Here is a 10,294-nt window from a genome sequence, read left to right as displayed (position 1 = left end):
AGAGCAGTTACATTGGGATGGATAGTCTTGAGTAAGAGTCCTAGCAACTGAAAAATGGGTTTGGATGTGATTCTTGCCTGGAGCAAATCCCATCCTGCCTGATCTTCTCCCAGACCCTTTTGTCCCTGGGGGACACATTTCTCATTCCACCTGCATTTCCAGTTCCCAAAACCCTCCCCAAATCTGTGAACATGTACTCCCCAAAGTGACTAGGTCCTCAGACATACATTTCCCATGTCACCACTTCCTTGTTACCGGACACCCTCCCTAATCCCCAAGAGAGGTGTTCTCCATGCCACCTGCTTCCCTACTGAAGGAAACCATCCCCATCTTCCTTAATATGCATTCCCCATATCATCCTCTTTCCCATATGGAAAACTCATATTTCTGGGTTGTACAGCTGTGTTGGTCACGTCTGTACAACTTACAGCAATTTTTATAGTTACATCTTCATAATATCACCAGAATTTGTATCATTGAATACCTGTGTGTGTCTGGATTCCACCATTGCAACAAGGCCCGTGTGGCTCTTCTGACAGACCAGGAACTGTGGAGAGATGTTAACCCTAACAACTGTACTTTGACCAGATAGTTAGTGTATTAAGGAGGTTGGCTGAAACTAGTTTCTTTGACTACCTTCAAGGGAGATGGGGAAGTCAAGAGAGAGGAAAATCACCAGAAGGGGAACAAAGAATATATTAACTACAGACACTCATGGGGACAGAGAACTTTGGCCAGGAGAGAGGAAAGCCATGAACCAGGCAAGGTCAGTGAAGCCTAGCTGGGCTAGGGATCCTCCATGACTGAGAAGAGAAGTCATGCACTGCAGGAGGAGGATTCTGAATGGCGTCAGAGGATTCTGACCCCAGCACAAAGAATGCTCTAGAGTGGTAAGGAAACTGAGGCAGTAAAGTGCATGTAGGAGCTATTTTGTATTGACCTCTGTATATCTTTTGTGATTAGGTAAAGAGCAATAGCATATTAAAATCCTGTGCAAAATCTGTGAGAGTTATTTGTTACACCTATCACATGCCCTAGGATAGTTAACCTGTGGACCTGGAACACACACATGGTGTGGGAGAGGGTTTGTTTACACTTTGAGGGAATCTGGGGGGTCAGTACTGGATCCAGGGGCTGAAAAGTTGGACTACAAGGTTGTAAGTCTCAGGAGGGGTGCTAGACAGAGGATCTGCACCCTGAGAATGTTCTTAGAGACCTCAGGCTAGAGACAGAACATGGGACTCTGTTCAGACATAAGAAACTTAAAACATCTGGGACCCAGCAGCTGGATCCCCTCACAGAAGTCTTGTGAGTAGTGAAGAGAGTGTTCGAGGGGATCTGTGACAGCATCCTAGGCAGCCCATCTCCTACTCACCACCTGACAACTAAGTCAGGTACTGGCAGGGTGAAGTAGGCGGTCCATGAGTATATCTCTTTGTGGGTGTGGTCATGGAGAAGACCAATGGGAAGACAGAGGGCCAGAACCTAACTTTTGTGCTGGTCCAGAACAGATCAAAGTGGCCCTAAATCTAGCCCAGCTGGCTACTGAAGGACTACTGCAAGTCATAAAGTAAAGCTAAGCAGTATTCCCTACAGCACTACTCCACCTTGCCAGGACAGAAAGAGTGTGACCTGGGCTCCCTAACACCCTGGATCTATTGTGAGGGACCATTGGTAACTAAAGTTAGAGTAGCCATCAGGCTGCTCTAGTTTATTCCAAGAACAAGGTATTGACCCAAACAGCCCCCGGATTGGGGATAGGGTGGGAGAGGAGGCATAAATGTGGCCAAAAGCCACCTCTGCACTCCCACACATGTAAACACAGCCATGTTTCCAGACTTGTATTAAGTACTTCTTCATCGCACTGAAGAATCAGGGCCAGAGTGCTCACAGAGTGAAAGAAGCCAAGGGGAGTACTGGTTTGGTGGGTGGATATAATATACCTGGACTTCAGCAAGGCTTTTGACACAGTCCCACATAGCATTCTGATAAGTAAGCTGGAGAAATGTGGGCTTGGTGGAAATACCATTAAGTGGATACATAAGGGTTAGACAACCGCAAACAAAGAGTAACTATTAATGGAATGATGTTGGATTGGAGGGAGGTTTCAAGTGGGTTTCCACAGGGATCAGTTCTGGGTCTAGTGTTGTTTAACATCCTTATTAATGAGCTGGACGTAGGTATAGAAAGCATACTGATCAATTTTGCAGATGACACAAAGCTAGGGGGGAGTTGCCAGTACTTTGGAGAATACAGCTAAGAGTCAGAGGAATGTTGATAAATTGGAGAAATAGGCTATATACAACAAAATTAAATTCAACAAAGACAAATGTAAGGTGCTACACTTAGGGAAGAAAAACCAAAGGCACAAATACAGAATGGGGGATAACTGTTTCAGCAGCAGCACTGCTGAGAAGAATCTGGGCGTTGTAGTGGACCATAACCTCAACATGAGTCAGCAATGGGTTCAAACTACAGCACGGCAGATTTAGATTAAATCTCAGGAAAAACTTCCTAACTATACGAACAGTAGGACAATGGAACAGACTGCCTAGGGAGTTTGTGGAAGATGTTTCACTGGAACTTTTCAAAAGGAGTTTGGATAGCCATCTGTCTTAGACACAACAAATCCTGCATCTTGGTGGGGTGTGTGTGTGTGTGTTAGATTAGATGGCCCTTGTGGTCCTGTCTAACCCCATGTTCTATAGCAAGCGGTGGGGATCACCTTCAGGCGGGGGGGCAGGAAGGTGTCACAGTCAGAGGGTTAAAATAAGAAGCAGTTTTGAGCCTTTTGCTGCTTGTGGCACATATTTGCTGTGGCATGTAAGTACCACACTTTATTCTTCTTTACCGAGCCATGCTGTGTCCCCTGAAGATTTTCTCCCCATTGCCATAGCTGCACAGTACATGACTGAGTGTAAGAGTTTGCACTGTTTTTTTTAACTTCCCCCATACACTCTGTGTCCTAGCAAACTAGAAATACATGTTTTCCCAGCAGGAGGATTCTGGGCTGTTTCCCCCTGTTTTCCACATGACACATGAAGGGGGGAAAAGAAGAAAATAAACCAAAGGCAACAATGAAGGGAATTTCTACCTGTCTTGAGAAGGAAGTAGAAGGGAGGGGGAAAAGGTCATGCATAAAGTATATAAAACTGCAGCACAGAGAGCGGCAATGAACAGATCCTCCTGCACTATTTCTACAAACCAGGTAAGTACAAACTTCTTTCCTCACTCAAATTTACGGAGGGGAGAGACTAGAGAATAAGGGTACATCTACACAGGGATAAAAAAAATCTGCAGCTGGCCCAAGTCAGCTTACTTGGGCTCATGGGGCTCGGGCTGTGGAGCTAAAAAGTGCTGTGTAGACATTCAGGCTTGGGCTGGAGCCCAAGATCTGGGATCCAGAAGGTCCCCAGAGCTAGGGCTCCAGCCTAAGCCCAAACATCTACACAAACAATTTTTAGCCCTGCCGCCCCAGCCCTGTAAGCCTGAGTCAGCTGACACAGCCGTACCACAGGTCTATCCCTGTGTAGACATACCCATAGAGACTCCAAAGCTAAACCTGTTTTACAAATTGTAAACTCTTTCATAAAAACTCTTTAATTTAAATGGTGTTTGTGACCCCAGCCTGACAGCTGATTATTGTGTATTCCCTGATTTTACTGGTATCCTTGTGTTTCCCCTAAAGGGACCTAGGAGCCTAAAGGTTAGATCCACAAAAGGGTTTAGGTGCCTAAGTCTAACATTTAGGTGCTCCTGAGATCTTCAAAATCCCTGCTCAGCTACTCTAGCGGTACTTAAATGTCAGTTGTTAAAGTCCCCTGCCTATCTTGCTTGTGGGGCCTGCTCTGGTGGGTGTGCTCAGAGCATGCCTAACCCCACACCAAAACAGGAAGGGGAGAAAGCTGCCTCCCTTGTATCATTTAGCCCAGTAGTTAGGGCAGTGGGTTCAGTTCAGTTAGGGCAGTGGGTTCACCCTGGGTTCAGTTCTCCCCTCTGCATGATGTGGAGGAGGGATTTGAACTTGGATTTCCCACCTCTCAGGTGAGTGCCTTATCTGCTGGAATATGGGATAGAATGGCAGTGGGGTAGTCTCCCAATTGTGCCTGGTAAAGCTGTTCCGCTCTGCATAAATATGAGCCAGAGAGAATGAAAATGAATCTATCGTCAAAGAACACCAATGATTTTATTACAAGGAAAGATTCAGAGCCTGGATCCTGCAAACCCTTACCCAACTAAGCAGAAATGTCTGACAGGATCAGTCCCCCTGGGCTTGTTTAGACTAGAGGATTTAGTCAGATCATGTTCAACATCGTGTTCTTTCTCACATGGCTTTACCATGCTCTCCATCCACACCAAGAGTCCCTCCACCATGCATAGATCCTGCTAGGTTACGATTTCTATGCCAGGAGGCCTCCGAGAGTAGATCATAACTGAGGCTGGATCACATCATCTCAGCTGTGTTACTTCTGGCTTCTCTAGTCAAGTAGTTAACTGCCAATGCCTAAAGGAGGAAGCCATTTTGACAGGAAGCTAAACTACCAGTTTAAAGCTGAGGTTTTCAAAGCTGTCTACAGGATTTAGATGCACAGTTCCCATTAATTTTAGTGACAATTGGACATTCAAATGCCTTATACAACTTTTAAAATTTCAGCCTACATTTTTTCCAAGTAGAGCTGTAGGTCCCAGTTGTGAGCTATTTCCAGGGTGGACAAATCTTTTTGGCAAAGCACTCCCAATTCACCTGTGCAATATTCAGCTATAGATCTGACCAAAACGTGTCCATAAAGGCTTCTCACAAGAATAAGGATCAGCAGGATCAGGCGAATAGGAAAACTAAGGGCCTGATTCGATGAACACATGTGAGTGCCTAAATGTTTGCAGGGTCAAGCTTCACATTATGTACCCAGGACATCAGACTGCATTTACCAAAACATTACGGTGGGGATTTCAAATGTGCAAAAGTCCAGACATTCCAAAGATAAGGATCCCACGATGGCATTAACTGGCAGGCGTATGTTTAACTGCATAATACAAACATTCCACGTGGAAAGGGACTGACTTAACACTGCATGGAGAGCCTCAACTTTAGACGATTCAAACTTTGGGGCATTTCAAATACTCAGCTTTAACAATGAGATTAATTTTCTTGTTTGTTTGTTTTGAAAACATACATTTGATTCCTTGGCCGTTGCCATAAATGCTCCTGGGACAATGAGCGGTTTACATCTAATTGCTGCACCTGTCTTTATTTCAAGGGGGAAGGATGCCCCATTATAAGAGATCTCATCACTAGGAAACAGGATAACAAATAAATAATATCAATACAAATGCTAAACGTGTATATAGAACTTTGTCTTTTAAGCACAGTACAAATGTTAACTAATGAATGTGATATCCAGCAGAACTCTTCCTTTTCCTCAACTTTATTCCACAGTAGTCCCCTAAACCAGGGGTCTCGAACACACAGCGCAGGACGCAGGGATAGTTCCTGTGGCCGCCAAGCTCCCCTCCCCCCCCTTCTCCCCAGCGCGCCGCATCCCCGCTCCTCTGCCTACCTCCAAGTGCTTCCTGCCACCAAACAGCTGTTTGGCGGTGCTTAGTGCTTTCCAGGAGGGAGGAGGGAGGAGTGGGGAGCCGCACGCTCAGGGGAGGAGGTGGAGAAGAGGTGGGGCAGGGATTTGGAGAAAGGGTTGGAATGGGGCAGGGAGGGGGCAGACTTGGGGTGGGGACTTTGGGGAAGGTGTTGGAATGGGGTCGGGGAAGGGGTGGGAAGAAGTGGGCCAGGGGCTCATGGAAGGGGTGGAGTGGGAGTGAGGCCAAGGGTGTGGGGGGCTTTTGTACCTTTATATGAAAAGGTGTCAGTGATGCAGCCCTTGGGCCAATGTACTAGTCCTCATGTGGCTCTCGTGGTGATTCAAGTTTGAGATCCCTGCCCTAAACAATCCCTTTACATCTACACCATCCAATATTTTAAAGATTGGAACCATGTTTCCCACCAACTTTCAGATTGTTTACTCAAGCTACTGAGCATTTACCTCTTAATCTTTCTTCAAATGTCAGCCCCTCCAGCCCTTGATGGTTTTGCTGCTCTTCTTTGCATTTCAGCTGCTTTCTCTGAGATCTGTCTGGTCTCAGATATTCCATTGTGATAATACCAAAGCCATCTAGTTAGGGGCTCTCCCCTCCCTGCTCCATATAAAACATCTGCCTTCCTCTGCATAAGTAGTTCCAGAATTGCACTGCGGTGTATTTTTACTGTAGTGTCCTACTGCAGACTCCCCTAACTGACTGCTTGCTCTCATCCCCAGCTGTTTTTAAGTGTTTCCGAACAAAATGAGGAACCTCTAATGTGTGTTCTCACCCCTAGCACTGATGGCACAAGGTGAGTTCTGATGCATGTAAAGCTTCTCTCTCTCTCTACGGTTCATGCCCCCCCTTACTGTGATATCTGAGTGCCTCACAATCTTTCATGTATTTATCCTCACAACTTTGCTGTCAGCATGTGATGGGATGACCACCCCCCAGAGGCCTGGAAGTAGAGTTGCCAACTTTCTAATAGCAGAAAACTAAATACCCTTGCCCTGCCCCCTGTCCCGAGGCCCCACCCCACCTCTTCCCTGAGGCCCTGTCCCTTGCTCTCCTCCAACCTCGCTCACTAGCTCATTTTTACTGGGCTGGGGCAGGGGTGTGGGCTCTGGAGTGCAGGAAGGGGCTCTGGGCTGGGGGGGTTCAGAGTGGGGGGGTGAGGGCTCTGGGGTGGGGCTGGGGATGAGGAGTTTGGGGTTCAGGAGAGGGAGAGGGTCAGGGCTCCAGCTGGGGATGCAGGCTGTGGGGTGGGGCGGGGAATGAGGGGTTTGGGGTGCTGAAGGTACTCTGGGCTGGAGCAGAGGGGTTGAGAGCATGGGAGGGGGCTCTGCGCCGGGGTGCAGGCTCAGGAGGGAGTCTGGGTGCGGGAGACTGAGAAACAGAGAAGTGAGACAGATCCAGCCTCCCCACATAACTGCTGTGACCAAATCATCATAATTCTGTTTGTCTTCCCCCTCCACAGCTGGAGATAAGGCCCTTTTTACTTTTGACCTGACTCCCCTGGCTCTATTGAAACTTGACCCTCTCTCCTTTTTGTCATCCTTCTCCTCTAGCTGTGGGGGCTCTGAAGTTTTACCATTGCCCTGCCGGAGGAAGATGCTTCAGCACCCAGACCTGCAGAAAAGACCTGGATTAATGTGTTACCGTGTTTTATCCTACCCTTGGTAAGCAGTGGGGGATCAAAGGAACAAGTTGGGTTCAAAGACATCCCTAAAGAGTATGGATTGCAACTACGGTGGTGTCAGTAGGGCCTAAGCTTCTTCCCCAACTCCACAACCACAGACTGGCAGGAGAGGGGACTTAACTCAATGAGTGCCCCCACCTTCTAACTGAAGGAAGAGGCATTTGATAGTGGCAAATAATGTCCAATATTGAAAAATGCAAAGCAATGCACATTGGAGGGGAACATTTGAATTGACTGTTGCAACTTACAGGGTTCTACATTGTATCAGCTCCAGAGAGGGACCAGGGCATGAGTATAGACAGCTCCTCGAAGACCTCTGCAGTAAAAAATAGCTAGCAGGATGTTTGCAGCTGTAAGGAATAAGCTGGAGAAAAATATCATAATGCCTTTATATAAACCAATGTGTGCAGTACTGGTCACGCCATCCCCCAAAAAGGGATATTGTAGAAATAGATGGGCAGGAAGGGGCATTAAGAGAAGGGGCAACAAATATGAGGAGGGGTCTAGAAAAAACTCTCATATGAAGAGAGACTGAAAAGATTGAGATTGTTACACCTTTGGAAGGAGACAAATAAGAGGGGGCATGGAAAAAGTCGATACCATAATGAATGCTCTAGAAAAGGTACAGTGAGAGCTTCTGTTCTCCCTGTCTCATCACACATGAGCAAGGGGACATTTGATGCAATTAACAGTTTGCATATTCAAAAACTGGTAAATGGAAGTACTTTTTCAAACAACATGTAATTACATTGTGGAACTCATTGCCACAACAAGTCATCCAGGCCAAGAACTAACAGCATTCAAAATGGGACTGAGCATGTATATGAATATCCAGAGTTTCATAATTAGTTATGCTAAATCTTTTGTGAAGTTAAATCAGTCTCTAACTACAAGAGATGAGGGTAAAGGCAATGCCAATGTAAAGGCAGATTATTCCCCATATGCATATTTCCAAGGTTACTTGCACCTTCCTCTGAATCCCCTCGTGCTGGCCGCTGTCAGAGAGAGGTTACTGGACTAGGTGGACCACAGGTCTGATCCAGTATGGCCATTCCAGTGACCCTGTCTGCAATGAGGACCACAGAAGGCAATGTGGTGTGCAGATGTGAAACAGAGAGAGAAAGCAAAAAAGGAAGAGGGGAGAAAAGGGGGAAGAAGTAGCAGGAGAATAAATGCAAGTCCAGAGAATGGGAAAGAACTGGGGGTCGGGGGGACAGAGAATTAGGGAAAAGGGAAGAGAAGCAGGGAAGAATGAAAAGGGAGCAGAGAATTGGGGTGCAGGGAGAATAGAGGAAGGAAACAAAGAAGGGGAAAAGTGGGATGGAGATGCTCCATTACATGTTCAAGTTTTCTTTCCCTTCCACGCTACTAAAACAATGACACCCATGCCCCACCACTTCCCAGCCCTTGCCTCTTTCTCTCCTGTTCTGCTGTACTGGGTGATAAACCAGGAGAGTCATCCCCAAGAAAATGGTAACCCTTTCCCATATATGCCCAGTCAGACAGCCCTCGAAGCTCTCCCTCCTAATCAGTTCTCTCCTCTCTCTCGCAGCTAAATACACCAAGTGATGCGCCTCTCAGTATGAGTGTGATGTCATGAGGGTCATGGGCGGATTAGTACTGAAGGCTGTTTGCTGTGGCACTAATCTATGCCACAGATAGACAGGAGCTCCTCCACACCACATGCAGGACTGGCAGGTTATCTCCCTTCACCTCGCACAGCGACTAGACCCCTCACTAAGGATACTTTACTGCTCTCTCTCTCTCTCTCTCTTTTTTTCCTCCTAGAATCAGAACACGACTTGGAAGCTGATGTTTCTAACATCTCTACTAGTAACTCCTTGGAGAGACCCACATGCCAGGATAGTGATGATCCAAAATATTAAAATGTAAAATCAGCTGAAATGGTTGTTTATAAGTAAGTGTTTATAAAACATAACAACTATTCAAGCTTACGTGATGCACAGAAAGGTGAGGGGCCGACAGGTATAGTGCAAGCTTCATTCAGTTACTCCTGACCTGCAGCATCCCTGTTATGTCAGTCCTGGATCCCAAAATGGTACTGCCAATGCACTTCAGTCATATAACACAGCAACCTCTGCCACTTAGTCCTGAGTGTTTTGCGCACACACCTCCATACAGAGTACTACTAATTCCTTTCAATCTTTCCCTGCAACCACCCTGCTATTCCAGTCCTAAGCTCCCCACCTAGCTTTGCCAATGCCCCTCAGTCCTGCCCTGCAGCCCCCCTGCTATTCCAGTCCTGGGGTCCCCACACAGCTCTACCAATGCATGTGAAAAGATTCCATGGAATCTAATGAGATAAAATTTCTGAATGGAGAAAACCACACATGATAGTCTGAATGAGTAAAAGTCTGAAGTGGTCTGAAACCAAACATATTAGTTTGGGTTATTATTGGTCTCCAGATTAAATGTATGATATTAAGGAAGAACAAAATTGCAAACAATTAAACAATTGTCTAATTAAACAATAATAATGGGTTATTTAAACTACCCACATATAAATGTCACGTCAGGGCATGACATAAAGATGCAATTTCTGCACATCATAAACTATTGCTTCTTGATTAGCTGTGACCCACAAGAAGAGAAGTTGTTGTTGCCTTAGTCCTAAATTACACCCAGGACTCAGTTCAAGTAGCATGAAGAATCTACTAAGCATGAAACATACCATTCCCATCACCCCACTCCCCACAGCATATGCTTCCCTCCCCCCACCAGAAGGGAAAAGGGTAGGAACTCCCTGAAAGACCCTGACCCAAGAAGTAACCACTCTAGGGGAAGCTGTGGCCACATGGTGAGCCATGAGCGGAGCAGGGAAGCTGACTGACACTGACCACATGACAAGCAGAGGAGCAGGCTGCTGCAGGGCTCAGAGATCTGCCTACAGAGCAGACTGTGACCAGGAAGCTGCTACAGCTGAATTCAGATCCATGCAGACCTTGTGGGAAGCAGCAGCCACCCTGCAGTCAGATGGCTGAGCAGAGAGAGAACTGTCAG

General features: G+C 46.5%; 1 long non-coding RNA gene across 1 annotated transcript; it reads left to right on the top strand.

The window, feature by feature from the left end:
- The first annotated feature begins 3,112 nt into the window (after positions 1-3,112).
- Positions 3,113-7,244, top strand: LOC140905983 (uncharacterized). Its single transcript, XR_012157016.1, has 3 exons — positions 3,113-3,208; positions 6,312-6,385; positions 7,143-7,244. It is a non-coding gene; the product is annotated as an uncharacterized LOC140905983 (long non-coding RNA).
- The last annotated feature ends 3,050 nt before the right edge of the window (positions 7,245-10,294 follow it).

The sequence above is a fragment of the Lepidochelys kempii genome, chromosome 1, assembly GCF_965140285.1.
Source record: "Lepidochelys kempii isolate rLepKem1 chromosome 1, rLepKem1.hap1, whole genome shotgun sequence".
NCBI lineage: Eukaryota > Metazoa > Chordata > Testudines > Cheloniidae > Lepidochelys > Lepidochelys kempii.
The sequence above is the reverse complement of the archived record's forward strand: the minus strand, read 5'-3'. Positions and strand labels throughout refer to the sequence as shown.